The following is a 19,334-nucleotide window of genomic DNA, read 5'->3' on the forward strand; positions in this document are numbered from 1 at the left end:
TGTTGCTGGAACTGCTGCTGTTGTTAAAGACACGGTTAATTACAGGAAGGGGCAATTGTAATTAATACAGCCTCTTCCGCCCGTCCACTGTCCTTCCTCTTGTACTAGTCATCTGGCCGGCGCACGTACATGATGCCGCCGAAAATGGTACTCTCTACTGCGAGAGCATTAACACCACACTTCCTCAGACTACAAGTGCTGGAACCCCTGTCTGGCTCTCTCCGCACGCTCTGCGCAACAATCCCCTACCCAAATATTTTACAATTCACAAGCACTGATATTATCGTTGCTAGTCGATGCAAATAACAATTCATTTGGCTTTTTCCCAGAGCTTATATGTTTCACAGTAAAACACAGATTAATACAATAAAACATCCACAGACCTCTACTTATATGTACACATACAGTGAAGCGCTTATTAAAAGAAGGCATTTAAATTACAAATACACTCCTGGAAATTGAAATAAGAACACCGTGAATTCATTGTCCCAGGAAGGGGAAACTTTATTGACACATTCCTGGGGTCAGATACATCACATGATCACACTGACAGAACCACAGGCACATAGACACAGGCAACAGAGCATGCACAATGTCGGCACTAGTACAGTGTATATCCACATTTCGCAGCAATGCAGGCTGCTATTCTCCCATGGAAACGATCGTAGAGATGCTGGATGTAGTCCTGTGGAACGGCTTGCCATGCCATTTCCACCTGGCGCCTCAGTTGGACCAGCGTTCGTGCTGGACGTGCAGACCACGTGAGACGACGCTTCATCCAGTCCCAAACATGCTCAATGGGGGACAGATCCGGAGATCTTGCTGGCCAGGGTAGTTGACTTACACCTTCTGGAGCACGTTGGGTGGCACGGGATACATGCGGACGTGCATTGTCCTGTTGGAACAGCAAGTTCCCTTGCCGGTCTAGGAATGGTAGAACGATGGGTTCGATGACGGTTTGGATGTACCGTGCACTATTCAGTGTCCCCTCGACGATCACCAGTGGTGTACGGCCAATGTAGGAGATCGCTCCCCACACCATGATGCCGGGTGTTGGCCCTGTGTGCCTCGGTCGTATGCAGTCCTGATTGTGGCGCTCACCTGCACGGCGCCAAACACGCATACGACCATCATTGGCACCAAGGCAGAAGCGACTCTCATCGCTGAAGACGACACGTCTCCATTCGTCCCTCCATTCACGCCTGTCGCGACACCACTGGAGGCGGGCTGCACGATGTTGGGGCGTGAGCGGAAGACGGCCTAACGGTGTGCGGGATCGTAGCCCAGCTTCATGGAGACGGTTGCGAATGGTCCTCGCCGATACCCCAGGAGCAACAGTGTCCCTAATTTGCTGGGAAGTGGCGGTGCGGTCCCATACGGCACTGCGTAGGATCCTACGGTCTTGGCGTGCATCCGTGCGTCGCTGCGGTCCGGTCCCAGGTCGACGGGCACGTGCACCTTCCGCCGACCACTGGCGACAACATCGATGTACTGTGGAGACCTCACGCCCCACGTGTTGAGCAATTCGGCGGTACGTCCACCCGGCCTCCCGCATGCCCACTATACGCCCTCGCTCAAAGTCCGTCAACTGCACATACGGTTCACGTCCACGCTGTCGCGGCATGCTACCAGTGTTAAAGACTGCGATGGAGCTCCGTATGCCACGGCAAACTGGCTGACACTGACGGCGGCGGTGCACAAATGCTGCGCAGCTAGCGCCATTCGACGGCCAACACCGCGGTTCCTGGTGTGTCCGCTGTGCCGTGGTGTTATCATTGCTTGTACAGCCCTCTCGCAGTGTCCGGAGCAAGTATGGTGGGTCTGACACACCGGTGTCAATGTGTTCTTTTTTCCATTTCCAGGAGTGTATATACATACAATTAAATAAAATTATATATCGGTAGCAGGTGCCAGCGCATCCTGCATTTTCGGTGTTACAGTCTTCTTTAACAGCAGCTTGGGTTAAGTAAAATTACCAACCAGGAAACAGCGAGACCTTCGCTGATAAGAGTTTCAGTTAAGTAAAATTACCAAGTATCAACTGGTAGCATTTCTATAAAAACAGCTTTTGCTAAGCAATTTTAGCAAAATAGGAACAGACAGGCCTTCTTGAATAATTGCTTCAGTTAAGTAACCAAAAGTTTGAACTGCCTCCTCACAAGGGGTGCACTAGTAGGCCTGTACGCAAGGAGCATAAAATAGGAATGCCAAGGAATGTTACAACGAGAGGACCAGTCATCCAAGGCACTTTTCGTTGGGTACAGACCGGCAAAAGGAATATTAACACAGCAAGCAGTAATTTGGAAATTTGTGGTAAGGTCTTATGGGACTAAACTGCTGGAGTCATCGGTCCCTAAGCTTACCTACTATATAATCTAACTTACACTAACTTACCCTAAGGACAACACACACACCCATGCCCGAGGGAGGACTCGAACCAGCGACGGAGGGAGCCGTGCGGACCGTGACGAGGCGCTTCAGACCGCGCGGCTACCGCACGCGGCGAAGGCAGTAATAATTAGCCAAATGGTACACCCGTGACACTGCAAGATGCCGTCTCTACAACGATGGCGAAACCCCTGAAAGACAACAGGCTGCCGAACCCTATTATATAGCCTCAGAAATTGCAAATTTTGAGACCCATGCTCCTCGTAACCCTATATAATTAACAATGCTGCGACCAAGTGTTGTCTCTCACATCCTTCATAGAGTCAGGATACCAAATGAAGCAGAAAACATCTGTGGTATTTGTTGATCTAACTGCCGCCTTCGACACTGTGTGTATGGAAGGCCTTATCTACAAATTTCTCCGCATCATACCCTGCAGAACAATGGCTCGACTGATTAACAGCATGCTAAGTGATCGGAAGTTCCAGGTAATCACTGGAAGCAACATAAGTAAGGAGAGGAAGCTGAAGAACGGATTGCTTCAAGAATCAGTTCTCTCACCCTTACTGTTCAACCTATATTAATCTGATCTACCTGACACTTTGTCCAGAAAATACTGCTATGCCGATGACCTGGCTCTAGCCGTCAAACACCAGGAAATGAAGACGACAGAAGAGATTTTGGCCAATGACCTGTCTGCATTAGACAATTACTCCAAAATCTGGAGACTCCAACCCAGTGTGAATAAAACAGAAGTGTTTGGCTTCCATCTAAATAACCAGTTGACGAACGTAAAACTGGAGGTAAGTTTCAGAGCCAGAATTCTTCGTCACAATTGGAACCCAAAATATCCTGGTGTCATCCTGGATCGTACACTATGCTTCAAACAACGCCTTGTTAACTTAGCTCAAAAGCTGAGGACTCGAAACAACATCCTCCATAAGCTATGCGGAACTACCTGGGGATCTTCAGCAACCACCCTGCGAACTTCAGCTCTGGGCTTGGTATACTCAAGTGCTGAGTATTGTGCACCTGTTTGGATGAATAGTCATCATACAAGGCTTGTTGATACCCAGCTGAATACGACAATGCGCATAATATCTGGCACAATCAGATCTACTCCAGTTTATTGGCTTCCACTGTTAACCGGTATAATGCCTCCTGATCTACGCAGACGTACTGCCCTTATGAGAGAATTCCACAAGATCTCCAGGAATTCTAACCTACCCGTGCATAGCGACCTGCCACTTTTAAATCGTAAGAGACTGAAATCACGTCATCCAACTCTGTGCGATGCTGCTGACATGGTTGCTAAGAATTTCAAACCTCTTGAAGAATGGAAAGGTCGGTGGGAAGCAGTGATAGATGTGCACCTGCATAACATCTTCTCTGGTGCTAAACTTCCAAGTGGATTCGACTTACCACGCAAGACCTGGTCTACTCTCAACAGAATCCGTACCAGCCATGGGCGATGCAGGGATGCTCTCTCAAAGTGGAAGAAGCTGCCTGATCCAGCTTGTGACTGCGGGGCTCCATACCAGACTGTTCACCACATTGTCAGTGAATGCAAGATTCGAGCCTATCACGGCGCCAAAGAGGACTTCCTGCTAGCAACTCCAGATGTAGTGCGCTGGACTGAAGAACTGGATATTCAGTTGTAAAGACAAACTTAAGTTCCTTGTGTGTCAATATGTACATATGTATATGTAATTTCATGATATGTCTGTACTAGCCATACGGTAAATAAATAAATAAATAATCAACAAAGCGATGACGTCTGCAATGCCCGAAGGTATCTCGAAATCGGCACACGGCCGTATTGCAAGAGTAAGGTACTTAGCTGGTGTTCGAGGACGTTTCGCTGGGAGTTCGGCTAAAACCTAAACATCTAGGAACTCCACAACGAAGGGGGGGAGCGGGAGGGGGTCCGGCTACAGCATGATGAAAGAAACCCGTTATCTCTCCGGTTCAGGAAACATCATCGGTTCACACACTTTAAGGTATCCTGTTGTGAAACAAACAGTATGGACGCAGGAAGAGCAAACAACAGCCGCAATTCGAGGAATCAACTGATGGAGAAATAAACCAGCCAAGAAATCGCAATGGTCGCAACAGACCTATAGGTGTCAAAAAGAAAATAAGAGTTAAGTCCTCAAAATCCAAAACTTTACTGAGCTTAACGAATAGAAACTGAAACATGCTGATTCTAAAGGAGGGGCCCAGAAATCAGTACAGCGAGAGTGGTTTAAACTTTCTCATCGTGTGCCACGTCCCAGAGCTAGCTTGCCAGGCTACGCACGTAGAAGGCACCTGACGGCAGCCATGGATTCAAACCGGCCCACAAATGTGCCCAGCAACATCTCGCCGGACTGCGTGTCCAAGAAGCTTGCGCCTGTTACAGATTGCAGTGACGCCCGCTAAGAGCGCCTTTGACTTGCTGTGCTACAAGATAAGTAATTTAGCTAGTTATTAATCGTTTTTTCTGTCTATTCTATAGTATTTACGTGCGTTAGTGTCAGATAGACGTGATAAATTGAAGGTTTCAGTTTTTATTTGCGTCTGAATAAGGTAAGCGAAGTTTCTGTTTAGGACCGTTCCGCGTGTACGCAAACGTTTGTTTATATTCTTAACTGACGTTAAATGGGCAGGATTATCAATTAACTCAGTGTACAATATTCAGTATTTGCGATGATTAGTGTCATTTAGACTCGATACATTGAAGGCAGCAGTTTCTATACGTTTTATTAGGAATAGTGATACTGACAGTGAATTCTAACATCACTTGTATACGTTTCACTAGCGCAACGTGCGGCCGTTAACAGTTAAGCAAACGTAAAATACTTGGTAAATTAGCATTACATTACAATATCTGAGTAAATCTGAGCCCTTCTTACACACGTTTTAGTTAGTAGAAAGCTGAAACTCACATCGCCATCTGCTAAAATTCCTCAGATTGCTGTGGGCTTTAGTGATCGTGTACTGTAAGCCCATCGGTTCCTATATAGTAGAGTTCGTATTTGTGCTTTACATTCTGAACACTTACTGTTAGCAAGAGGTTTTGTTTTGTAGCTGCATCTGTCAGTGTACAATACTCAGTATTTATGTTTACTAGTGTCATTTAGACTCGGTACATGTAGGGAAGCAGTTTTTATAGTTGTACTAGCTGACTTTCGCGTGTACGTAAACGTTTGTTTAAATTACAAATACGAGGGATAATCAGTAGGTGTAGCTTAGCGTTGGTCACTGTTTGATTCGTTAATAATATTCACTAGATACCCCTAAGTAGTTTACTGTAGGTCAATGTCTTATTCTTTAGTATTCACTAAATAGCCCCTAGCAGGAAAATAAGCACCAGATCTAGCTTGTACCATAAATTTTTATTTTCATTATTGAGTGACCTTTCTGCCAACTGGAGTGTAGCTACTAACCTTGTGTGGCAGTAGTTTTCCTTACGTTTCTTATAGTAAATCAGTTACCAGCTAGATGGATAGGGACTGTGTCTGTTGTGTGCGGATGCAGGAGGAGTTGGCCACGGTCCAAACACACCTGCATGGTTTATTGAAGACAGTCAACAAGTTCCAGAGTGCCACCTGGAGGTGCGGGGGGATGGGGTGCCTGGGGCAGCCTCTACTGTACTAGATGTGCGGGGGGGTGGGGGTGGGGGGGGGGGCAATGTCACAGCTCACAGCTCTCTGTCACTGAGCACTGAGATGTCCTCAAGTGCGACTGAGCCGGCCAGCCCACTCTCACCTCAGTGTGAGTGGTGGACTGTGTCGAGGTCTCGAGCCTCAAGGCGAAGGCTGCATGGGGGACGCAGGCTCCTGCCAAATCCAATGCACTTTGCTAATAGATTCAGTGTTCTATCTGATGCTGGGGGGAGGCTGAGCCCAATCAGAATGCACCTTCTGCCAGGATAGTGGCCACTCCTTCAGCAGGGTCCGGACATGAACGTGGGGGTAGTGGTTTGTTAGTTATTGGGATCTCCAATGTTAGGCGGGTCTTGGAGCCCCTCAGGAACGTAGCGGCTAGGGCGGGGAAGAAGTCCAACGTTCACTCGGTGTGCTTGCCAGGGGCCTTGCCTGGGATGTGGAAGAAGCTCTTCCGGCGCCTATCGAGCGTGCGAGGTGCAGCTAGCTGCAGATGGTTGCACATTCAGCACCAACGATGCCTATCGTCGGGGTTCCGAGGGAATCCTTGGGTCCTTTCGACAGCTGGCTAAATTGGCGAAGGCGGCCTCCATCTCTCGAGGAGTGGAAGCCAAGCTGAGGATCTGCAGCCTCATACCCAAGGTCGACCTGGGTCCTTTGGTTTGGAGTCGAGTGGAGAATCTAAACCAGAGGCTACGTCGACTCTGTGACGAAAATGGTTGTAGATTACTCGACCTACGCTATGGGTTTGAAGGTTGTAGGACGTCCCTCGATAGATGAAGGGCGCACTACACACAGGAAGCAGCAACACGGGTGGCACAGTACTTGTGGCGTGCGCTTAGGGTTTCTTCAGATTAGGTTCCTCCCCACGGGAAACAAACCGTTGGCGTCAAAAATTACATGTCACTGACGTGGGTGAACCAACTGTAAAAATTGCTAGTTCGCCTAAACAGGTCATTCCATAGGATTTAAATGTGCTTAATCTCACGTTAGTAAACTGTTGAAGTGTCTGTAGCAAGATCCCCGAGTTACTCTTCGAAATACACAGTAGCAGTGCCAATATTGTATTAGGTACCGAAAGCTCATTGAAACCAGACATAAAAAGCAGTGAAATTTTGAAATCGGATTGAACAATGATTAGGAAGGATAGGACTGATGCTATGGGGGGAGGTGGTGTGTTTATTGCAGTTAAAACCTGTTTAAACGGAGTTGAGATCGATTCTGGGTCGGACTGTGAAATAGTCTGGATAAAGCTGTCAATCACACAAGGATTGACCATTGCATTAGGATGTTGTTATACATCACCAGAATCCGCAACAAACGTCGCAGAACGTTTCAGGGAAATTCTTGAGTACATAGGAAGTAAATATCCAAATTATCCATTAGTTATGGGTGGAGACTTTAATCTGGCATCCATTGACTGGGAAAATTACACTTTTAACGCAGGGGACAGAAGCAAACATACGTGTGAAGTTATTCTACGAGCGCTCTCAACATACTACATTGAGCAATTGGTTAGAAAACCAACTCGAGATGAAAACATATTAGATGTCTTGGCAACCAACAGGCCTGATCTTTTTGAGGAAGTTAATCTAGAAGAAGGTATTAGCGACAATAATGTCGTTGTTGCTTCTATGTCAGTGGAAGCTGCAAAAAAACCAAAGAAACAGCATAGAGTTTTCTTGTTTGATGAAGCAAATAAAAGTGTCAATAGTGAATATCTTCATAGCCAGCTCCAAGCATACCCCGCGGGAGACAAAGATATAGAGCATCTTTGGTCGGAATTTAAAGGTATTGTCCACCATGTGCTAGAGAAGTATGTGCCTATCAAAAGCATAGGGGATGGAAAGGATCTACCTTGTTTCAACAAACGTATTATGAAGTTATTGTGAAAGCAGAGAACTTTGCACAGATGTTTAAAACGTAGCCACTGCCCCGCTGACCAACAGAAATTATGTGAAATGAAAGCAGCTGTCTGAAGGTTAATGAGAGATTCTTTTAACGAATTTGAAAGCAATATTTTATCTGTAGATTCTAAAAATAACCCCAAAAGATTTTGGTCGTACGTAAAATCTATGAACGCTACAACTAATTCAATACCTTCTCTTGCTGACAGTACGGGTAATGTAACCGATGATCATAAACAGAAGGCCGAAATTCTAAACCTAGCTTTCCAAAACTTGTTTACGGTAGAGGACTGCAGCACCATCCCCCTTTTAATCATCGAACAAACGCAAGGATGGATGATGGTGGTGGTGGTTAGTGTTTAACGTCCCGTCGACAACGAGGTCATTAGAGACGAAGCGCAAGCTCGGGTTAGGGAAGGATTGGGAAGGAAATCGGCCGTGCCCTTTCAAAGGAACCATCCCGGCATTTGCCTGAAACGATTTAGGGAAATCACGGAAAACCTAAATCAGGATGGCTGGAGACGGGATTGAACCGTCGTCCTCCCGAATGCGAGTCCAGTGTGCTAACCACTGTGCCACCTCGCAGGGATGAGTGACATAGTGCTTAGTGTATCTGGGTCTGTAAAAGAGTTAAGATCCTTAGACGACTGGAAGGCATGTGGCCCAGACGGTATCCCCGTAAAATTTGATGTCGACTATACTACAAATATAGCACTATTCTTATTTATCATCTATCAGAGATCAGTGGAACAGCGGAAAGTTTCACGGGATTGGAAAAAGGCCCAGGTCATAACTTTCTATAAAAAGGGTAGAAAATCGGATGCACATAATTACTGGCCAATTTTACTGACATCGATGTGTTGTAGAATGATGGAACGTATTTTGTGTTTAGACATAATGACCTTTCTAGACTCTAAGAAACTCATCTGCAGAAACCAGCACGGTTTTAGTAAACAGCTTTCACGCGAGACACAGCTGGCCCTGTTTGTGCATGATATGCAGCAGGCTCTAGATACCGGCCCACAGGTTGATGCCGAATTTCTCGACTTTCGAAAGGCGTTCGACTCAGTTCCGCACTGTCGCTTGCTCCAAAAAGTGAGCCCTTACGGTCTATCCGATGACATATGCGGTGGGATAGAAAGCTGTGTAGCAGAAAGGGAGCAGTATGTCGTCCTGAACGGGGTGACTTCAACAGAAACAAGCGTAATTTCAGGTGCGCCCCAGGGCAGCGTAATAGGTCCGCTGCTTTTTACGATTAACATAAACAATCTGGTTGATGGTATTGATAGCGGCGTTACACTGTTTGCCGATGATGCTGTTGTCTATAGGAATGAAGTAGCACACGAAAGTTGTGAACAAATTGAGGATTTGCAGAAAATAAATGCGTGGTGTAATGACTGGCAGTTATCTCTCAGTATTAGTAAGTGTAACCTACTGCGTATAACAAGGCGAAAATCCCCATTAATGTACGAGTACAAAACAAATGCCCAGTCTTTGGAAGCGGTAACATCCGTCAAGTGTCTGGGTGTGACTATTCGAAACGATCTCAGATGGAATGATCAGATTACACAAGTAACGGGTAAGGCGAACTCTAGATGGCGGTTTATTGGTAGAATCCTGAAGCGACCAGTCCTTCAACAAAGGAAATAGCTTACAATACGTTAGTTCGTCCAGTCTTAGAGTATCGTTCGTCTGTATGGGACTCTTACCAGTTGGGTCTGCTTCAATAGATTGAGAAGTCCAAAGAAGAGCGGTAAGATTCGTGACTGGCCTTCGCGAGAGCGTTACAAATCTCATAGAAAGTTTGAAGTGGGACACACTTGCAGATAGACGGCTCGCTAAACGGAAGGGACTGATCACTAAATTCCGACATCCGATCTTCACTGAGGATGTAGAGCATATATTATTACCACCAACTTTCAAATCTCGCAACGACCACCATTCAAAGATAAGGGAAATTAGAGCTCTCTTACTGAGGCGTTCAGACAGTCGTTTTTCCGTCGCGTGATCCGCGAGTGGAACAGATGGCGAATTGTGCCCTCCGTCACACACCGCTTGGTGGCTAACGGAGTATATATGTGGATGCAGATGTAGAACTTCTCGCCTTACTCGCCGGGCGCTCTCTTCACACCCTTCTCCTAGCACCATTAGCATTCCCCAACTGGCCACGCCACAGCACGCCTCGTCTCCTTCAACAACCTCGAGCATAGATCTTAGTGGTCTTATACCAGAGGGACATCACACGACAGACCGAGATAGTGGCACCAGGAATTCGAAAGGCGACGCCAGCAACCCCGACACTGCCCCGCTACGTCCATCATATTGGAAGTAAATAATATGAGTGAGGTGTTAACAACAGATCTGATCTCTCCAGCAAAATCACTCTCCCATTCTTCTTGAGTGATTTATGAAGTTTAGTAACAATAGTCGCTATAATAGTCATAATCACTAATCCCGTACCTATACGGAAGCCTCTGATAAAATTCAGCCTGTCTGTAGCTATGATGTATAAAATGTATCCACTGCTTATGGGCCGCCGTACTAGCTACGCAATACAGTTTCCGGAAGTTGTGTTCAAGAATAAGTGGCAAGATTATCTGAATGTACCCTCTGCATTGAACTCATAGAGTTTAAGGTCACCTAGTGTTGCATTATCTGAATATTACGGGCAACTAACTGTAGATATTCTATGAATGTCTTTTCAACTGTCACTATGTAATCGGGTGGACGGCAAAAACATCGAAAGTCAACTAGATTTCAGCTAGAACTGTTACACAGGACCAGATTACTTCACTGTGACAGTCGAATGCGATCTTCATAACTACAACATTTTCGTCTACTGTAACGAATGCTCCCCATGATAAGGCATGGGATCTGTCTTTATGATATACTTTCCATTATTCGCTTAATATCGCAGGGTTTCCTCCATTGGATTTCAGCTACCTCTCTGTCCCACGAATAATCTGAGTGCAAGAACTTTCCTGGAGGACCCTCTTACAAATACTTCGACAATTTACTTATAAAATTGTTACAGTCGAAGTGTCTTTGCTCTGAGCACGATCTGATTTCGGAAACCGGCATATGATCTAGTGAGTGCTCAAACTACCTCCTAACATAAAAAACTGTATGTGCTCTCCAACAAGTACTGTGCTACCCGAGTAGCTGCTTCCCTTGTGTTGTGCACCCCTGATCTATCAAGGGCAGTCCTACTGTTCCACATGATAACGCAGTTCTATAAATCTGTAGTCATGACAGCACATAGTCGACGAAGCCTTTGGCTGAGACCTCCATATGGCTCCAAATCAAAGGACCCCAATCGTCCCTAGGATCAAAGCTGGACATTTCAAACTCCACTTGCACCCAGCACACAACGCCAGCATCCTTTACTATTTCCGCCAGCCGCCTGTAGGAGCTGAGGGTGGTCTCAGAACCCAAGCGACAGACGTCATTGGTACCTATCTGAGACATAACATGCTGTCGACTGCACCCTGCACTTTCGATAACAGCAGGAAAGTCCGTCTCCACATCTCGTCTGGGGCCCCTGGCAGACATACCGAGTGCCCACTGGATTTCTTTCCATTCACGGACGCTATCTGCCTACGGGGCTCCATAGCGCGTGTAACATAGGAGCACTCAATAACTATGCCGGCTGAATGAACGACCACTCGTTCACTCAAAGGGCGAATAGGCATGACCAGACGCCCAGTCTCCACATTGGTTCTCCACACAGAGCGATGGGAGACGTTACCATCCACCAGTAACTCTGCTGTGAGGGCAGATCCTCCGCGCGGACACACTAGGAGATGTATTGGCAGCAGAGCCTGTAGACGGGATAAGTGACGACCGAGGCGTCCCATGCAACGCTTCAGAATCTCCACCACTGCTAAACCGAAAGCACTTCAGTAGTTTGCGAACTGTGTAAGCTCCCCCTGCGTCAGCAAGCATCATGGGCACTTTGCACCCATGCTAGCAATATTAAACTAAAGAAATAAACAAGAAGAGCAGACAAAAATCTAGATATGCAACTCTCTACCCTCCTTATGTGGAACCAAAGGACGTTGATGCCTTAATGAGCTGCGTCGCAAGCTGTTCAGAAGAAATGGGAACGGCCCTACAGACCTCCTGACTTTACAACTACAGTTAAAAAAGCGAGATAAAACGTCTTAAATGGCAAAAACAATCACTAAATTTAAGAAATATACTGGCGAGCAAATAAATTAAAAGCTAAATAAGTCACTTGCCTGTCTGCAGATGTGTAACAGGCGACAGCTGGGGCAAGACGTAGTATCTCATGATAGCACAATTGACGAGAGATTGATACTTGGAGGGATACATTACTCGTACCCTTGTCGTGAACATTGTTCATTTTGCAAATCTGTTTAAATTTATGTATCACCCGTCAAACAGACATTAAATCATAGATATGAAGGCATCTCGATTGCACCACACTCTACGTCCGTATCCGATTTTCACAATTTTTTTTATTTACGCTTTTTGTTTATGTTGGAATTTTTGAAAAAGATTGTGACGCTGTTTCACATGGATGTGTGTAGCTGAGACCCACTTAAATTTTTTCTACGTCTGTAAATATTGCAATGGAAGAAGCGTTATTAAGCAGCTGTGTGCGCATCTTGAGCGATCAGCGCAATGTTCTCACACATCAATCGGGGCTACTGCACTCTTCATTGATCTGTCTGTAGAAATTTTTAAACTGAAACAAATCATTCTACGTGATGAAGATGGCGAACAGGAGAAAATACGCTGGTTCATACAGAAAGTATCTCCGAATCTGCAGCATCATCTAGGTTGTTTTGAAAATTCCTGGTAGATTAAAACCCAGTTACAGACCGTAACTCAAATGCAGAAGTTTACCTACGAGAAGAAATTTCTGCGCAATATCCTTTCCTCTATGAATGATAGTCTGGCAAGGTATGTAGGTAAGCATCTGTGAAATTTCAAATCAGAAAATGAGGCCTTTGGTCAAGCTGCTAGGGCGGGTGGTACTTCGTGTCTGGATAGCTCATTCGGTAAGAGGAACCTGGCATGTTTTAAAAGAACTACCTTAGATTGTTTTACATGAAGTATATCGGTTACAACTGAAGTTTGTTTGAAACTTCCTGAAAAATTAAAACTGTGTGCCGGATCGAGACTCGAACTCGGGACCTTTGCCATTGGCGGGCAAGAGTTCTACCATCTGAGCTACCCAAGCACGACTCACGAACCCTCCTCACAGCACCAATTCTGCCAGTACCTCGTCTCATACCTTCCAATCTTCACAGAAGGTCTCCTGCAGACCTGCAGGTACTGGCGGAATTGGAGCTGTGAGGAGGGGTTGTGAGTCGTGCTTGGGTTGCTCAGATGGTAGAACTCTTGCCTGAGAAAGGCAAAGGTCCCGAGTTCGAGTCTCGGTCCGGAATACAGTTTTAATCTGCCAGGAAGTATCATATCAGCGCACTCTCCGCTGCAGAGTGAAAATCTCATTCTGAAGTTCGTTTGCTTCTCCTCTGTGAGTTATTATTTTCCAAGAAGAGTGCCTTAACCTTAAGATAAGAAGTTTCGGTTGTTCTAGGTGAGGAGCCTTGTATCCATTAGAAGAAGTGTCTTTTTGGCCTAAAAAAAGATGCACTGAGCTAAAAGAGGAGACTCGTCTGTTTTAGTCAAAGTATAGGAGCAGTCTTTCTTTCATAAGAGGACCAACCTTTGTTTTAAAAGAAGGGCAATATTATTTTACAAGAGGAGATGAATCTGCCTACAGAAAAGAAGTTTTGTTTGTTAAAGACAGAGGAATCTTTCTAACTTCAGAAGTTTTACTTGTTTTTGAAGAAGAGTGCTGTTTGTTTCGGAAGAAGTATGATGTTTGAAGTTTGAAAAGATGCTTCTCGTTCCGGTTTGATGAGAAGACGTGATTATGTGTCAAAATCTCCATTAAAAAAGCAAAAATATATTAACTTTCTATATGTTCACCTTTATACACATCATTGAGCGACCTTGGCTGCTCAGTATAAAGTGTCTAATGAACAACCAATTTCAACCACCATTATACAATCTTCAGGCTCCTTGACCGACATTCACGAAGAAGCTCACCTCACGCTGACACTTATTTTGACTGTACCAGAGGTGGGATTCTTCGAGCAGGTCGGTCGGGGGCCTTGAAGATGACGTAATGTTGCGCCGAAACAGGTTACTCAAAGTAACAACTGGAAATTCGGACGGCTGAAGGTGTTTTGATTCGATATTAAAAAAGTCAGGAAGAAGTTATAAGAGCACTAGCCCGCAAAAGATATGGACATGGATTCGAGTCCGTTCGGAAACCCAATTTTTTTTTTTTTTTTTTTTTTTTTGGGCCAGGGCGTTTCTGCTCATACACACAGTTTGATATAATGGATGTAATATTTAATAACAAACACATTTCAGCGTAAATAAACACGATATTAGGAAGCTTAAATACTGTGTGGAACACATATAAGCAAGTTTTTGCTGTCAAGAAGAATTAAAAATGATCATCAACATAGCACAAAACGATGCATGCTACAGGATGACAGCTCGTAAACTGCACACCACCATTAAAAGGAAAATACAAAAAGTAGACAGAAAAATTAAAAACAGTGCAGATATATCAGCCCACAGTGCACACAGAAACCAAAAGATTATCCCTCAACAGAAACATAGGGTGGTGCACCACAACACACTATAACGAAATCACAATAAAAAGAATAGTAACATCCTTAAGAAACGTTAATACGTATATCTTCAAGAGGAACAGCGCAGTACAAAATAAATTAAAATTGTAACAGAAGAGAAAGATAAATACAGCAGTGCAGTAATATATATGAATATTGGGATGAGTAAAAGAATCTTTAATATGAGTTATGAAGAACGTACAACGTCACTGCAGAGTGATCCCTCAGTCAGCTCTGCAGCATATGAGTAAGAACTTGTCTAATATACTACAGCACAGATTATGTGCAGTGAAATATTTTAACGTGAAGCGTCAGTTGGATGAAACGTGTGCTACAAACATCTACTGCAAACAGAAAAACAAAGCATTCTTGAATATTACATAAAGATGAATTTAAATATAAAAAAAGAAAGCAACTCATCAACGTAATCTCATCTAGTCAGACAGTTAAAAATGAGCTACCAAGAATACGTATTGTTGCCTACCACGCATAGGCGAAACGTGTTAGGTGCACAAAAGTAAAACATTCGGTTGCAAAAGAATGACTTTTTTATAAGCTATATGATAGAGGACAAACGAAATGGCAACTGAACAGAAATGGCTGCAGATATTAACAGCATAAATCGTATTGGTGAACTTAAGAGTATGTAGGTTGTGAATGAACTCCATATGAAACATTTCTGTTATATACACGCGTGTAATACATTTCAATGTAAACAGATATATAGGCTCGATAACACCGCCATCAAGGCGAGTTATGGAAAGATTAAGAAGCGTTTCGAGAAATTGTGAAAGTTCACCATCGGAGTCCTCTCATCAAGCTTACATCGAGTCTATCTAAGTGTCGCATTTTATCCTAAAAAAATATGTGCTTTCTGAACTACATCGTAGAGTAGGTAATATCCTGCATGACATTTCAATCCTACAGCACGAAGAGGTATAAAAATAGTCCAAGAACGGAAAAATTACGGACATAATGCACGCACGGTTATCCGGAATATACGGTCATTTAAAACGAGGGAGAGAGTCAGATGTTTACTGTTGACGACAGTTTAAGCACTACGAGTACGTACAGTAAACACACCCAACCAACACTCATTGACGGCGAAGTCCTCAATTCAGATGAGTTCAAAAACTTCGGAAATTGGACATCATTTATGCAGATTACGTAAGTACAACTCTAGGATAAAGATCACAGAGTCGTAACCAGAAACATAAAGTAATTCAACCTTACAAAAGCGCGTACCAAATCGTTGTCTCATTCCTACTTGTACGAGAAAAACAAAAACTGTGATATAGTGAGCTGTATCTAATTATTATGTAGCTCAGTTATTACACACAAATAAAATAAAAACTTGTAATACAGCAAACTGAAGGTAGCTCATAAAGAAAAAGAAATAAAATGCTTAAGGCACGAAACAAAAGGAGTTTTTCAAGGAGCTGTATAAAAAGAGATAAATTATGTTGAAGTAAATTAAAATGTAATATACTTTGAATACATACCAGAAGTTGATGCAAGTAATACCTTTATTTGATGACGGTTGCAAAATTGTACATACACGTCTAACTGTTACAGTAGATGTGTTTAACGAATAATAAACAGATTCTCAAGCTGGGTTTTATAATGTGACAATTTTTACGTAAGCAAACTTCATTAACTGAAACTGAATAACTGATCATTGCATATGTGATATTTCAACTTGGGGTTAACTAAGAAATTGTGAATTAGAAAACTCATTTAATTTTTGGGGTTCAGAACCAAACACAGTTACTGTGTGGAACGTAAATGTGACCAGAGACCTAAAGGACCCAGCATATCGACAGATAAAGACTAAAATTTGGCTTTATCCGTAACGGATGCGATGTCGTTGCTGTTAGGGTGTTAAAATATCGAATCAACCACATATTTACAGTACAAAGAACCCTATAATTTACGCGTTTCAAAGGTAAGGCCTTCATCAACAGAACACTTACAAAGAAACTCTGAAAGCGATGAAGATGAAACATAGATAGGAACACCCTTCCCTCAGAGACGTGTCGTCTTAAGATGTACAAGTTGATTATAATTAAACTTAAACTTTCGAACCGCTGTAGAAATAGCACCACTGGTCAGAATAACTTCAAATTGCAACGGGGTATTATCGGAGAAGGGGGAAAAATGTATGGCAGAAGAAAAATAAATGTAGGAATACATGGCGCTGTAAGCATAATTATTTAGTAGTGGTCGACTACAAATGAAGAATGGATCATACAACAATGCCTAAGGGGTACGTTTGACGTTAAACAAACTGTACTACTCAGGGTGTGGTACTGTTAGGTACGTAAGCCCATCCATCACGACAAGGTCATATCACATCGGATGGGAAAAATCGGTTTTTAATTGTCCTGAGGCCAAAAACCGCATAAAAAGCGCCAATCACTTCGGTTTTTAACTGTCCTGAGGCCAAAAACCGCATGAAAAAGATCAATCAAAAATCGGGGTATTAATTTCCGTGTGACTGGCGCATAACATGTACAGCATGCTGTCCACCGTTTTCTGCAACAAGTTGAAATCGAGAAACAGCATCTCCCACAACTGATCGATATGTTTCCGGGGTCACGTTCAGAATTTGTTGCGCAATGCGTGCTTTGTATGCAGCAAACTATGCAATCGGAACACTGAACACGACATCTTTCAGATACCCCCATAGCCAGAAGTCACACGGATTAACATCAGGTGATCGGGACGGTCAGGCTGTAGGAAAATGTCGGCTGATAATCCTAGCATTTCCGAAATGGTGCTTCAGCAGCTGCTTAACTGGATTTGCAATTTGCGGAAGTGCGCCATCTTGCATAAAAATTATCCCATCCATTCATCCACGCTGTTTGAGAGCTGGAATGAAGCGGCTGCGCAAAAGACCCTCATAGCGCTTACCAGTGACGGTACAGGTAACAGGACTGGAAGCACCTGTCTCTGCAAAAAAATATGGCCCTATGGTAAATGATGCCAGAAGGCTGAACCCCACAGTGATCTTTTTAGGATGAAGATGTACTGGTTGATTTGCGTGTGGATTTTCCGTTTCACGTATTCGACAATTCTGTGTGTTGACGTATCCTGTCAGATGGAAGTGGGCTCCCTCTATCTACAAAATCTTCCACGACCAGTCATTGTCCACTTCCATCCGAGCAAGAAATTCTAAAGCAAAGGTCGCTCTTGCTGGCAGGTCAATACGAAGCAAATCTCGCACATGGGTAATTTTGAATGAATGGCAAAGAAGGATGTTTCGCAGGATTTCACGCACCGTGCTCAGCATTATATACAATTTTCGGGCAATTCTCCGTGCACTACACGTTTGCACACCACCACCCGTCTCCTACTGAAGTGCTGTGGCCACTGCCTCTACTGACACCGAATCAATTCGTTTCCTCCCTGTACCAGGTTGCACAGAAAAAAAAACCCTATTTTCAAATTTCCAAATCATTTTCTCCAGACCCACGGCAGTCATCGGACCAACGCCTTTTTTCAGAGCGCTATAATGCATTGAGACAGTGATTGCGAACGTCGCAGACGTGAAAGGAGAAAAATCCGTGTACCCGGCGTATTTATACCAACCTCAATGGGTCGTGCGCATGTCAGGTGTTCTCATTTACGTACTGTGACACATGCGCCGTCTATTGATCAACATTCATACTATTTTTTTTATTCTGCGATACGTTTTTCCCCTTCTCCGATAATATTCTGCTGCAATTTGACGTCATTCTCACCAGTGGTGTTAGTTCTACAGCGTTTTGAATGTTTAAGTTAAATTATAATCACCCTGTACATCCACATCACCACTAAGCGATAAACTGGGCTAAAGGGGAATGGTATATGTTGCACTGAGTATTGGTAACGTAACAATAACAGCCATTCGTGTGCACCGTCTGTATATCCCCACGAAAGCCACGCACAGGAGACAGACACAGAAGTAACACGTGAGAGCAGTTGATGTTTGTAAGCACGGAATAAAAGATATACCAAAGAACAAAGACGATCCATAACCTTGTTGGAAAGCTCGGAACTTCAAATCCCGTCAAGAACGGAAGGACAACAGTGTAACAGTCTAAATGTACTGTCGCGTCACTCCTGTTCATTTTTGTTCTACACCGCTCCAAGCGCACAGTAAGCTACATTTCTGTATACGATATCGGATGAAAATTAATAGTATCGTGTATACTGATCTGTAACATAGCTTTCGCTATAGTGAGAGTATACAGTGCCATAGCAATCAGCAATAATTAAAAAATGGCTCCACATTTGGCCTGCTTTAGTTTCCTGGGAACCCTGGGAGGTGTGAAACGGCACATTGTCGGACAATGTACTAGCTATTCTTTTGTAACGCATAAATATCTACTAAAGAAAGTCGTTTTCTTTTAAGAAAAACAAAATGGCTAGTATACAGCAAAAGACCTAACCTTTCGGAGCAATACGTGGGGTACTGTATTTACTCAACAACATGAAGTTTGGTGCACTACACACACAATCAAATAAATAAGTGTGGAAAGTAGGGAACTTGTATAGACTGCAAGACCATTATATTTAACATGCAAAATTAGTCAACAGAACTATAGTTGATTAATAAAACATCAGAAGAAATAAAACTATTTCCCAATACAAATGAAAACAATTCCATAATAGTTGCTACATCTGAGCGACAAACGACAAGAACCTTCAATACATGGTCTTTTGAAGTA

This window comes from Schistocerca serialis, chromosome 6, assembly GCF_023864345.2.
Source record: "Schistocerca serialis cubense isolate TAMUIC-IGC-003099 chromosome 6, iqSchSeri2.2, whole genome shotgun sequence".
NCBI lineage: Eukaryota > Metazoa > Arthropoda > Insecta > Orthoptera > Acrididae > Schistocerca > Schistocerca serialis.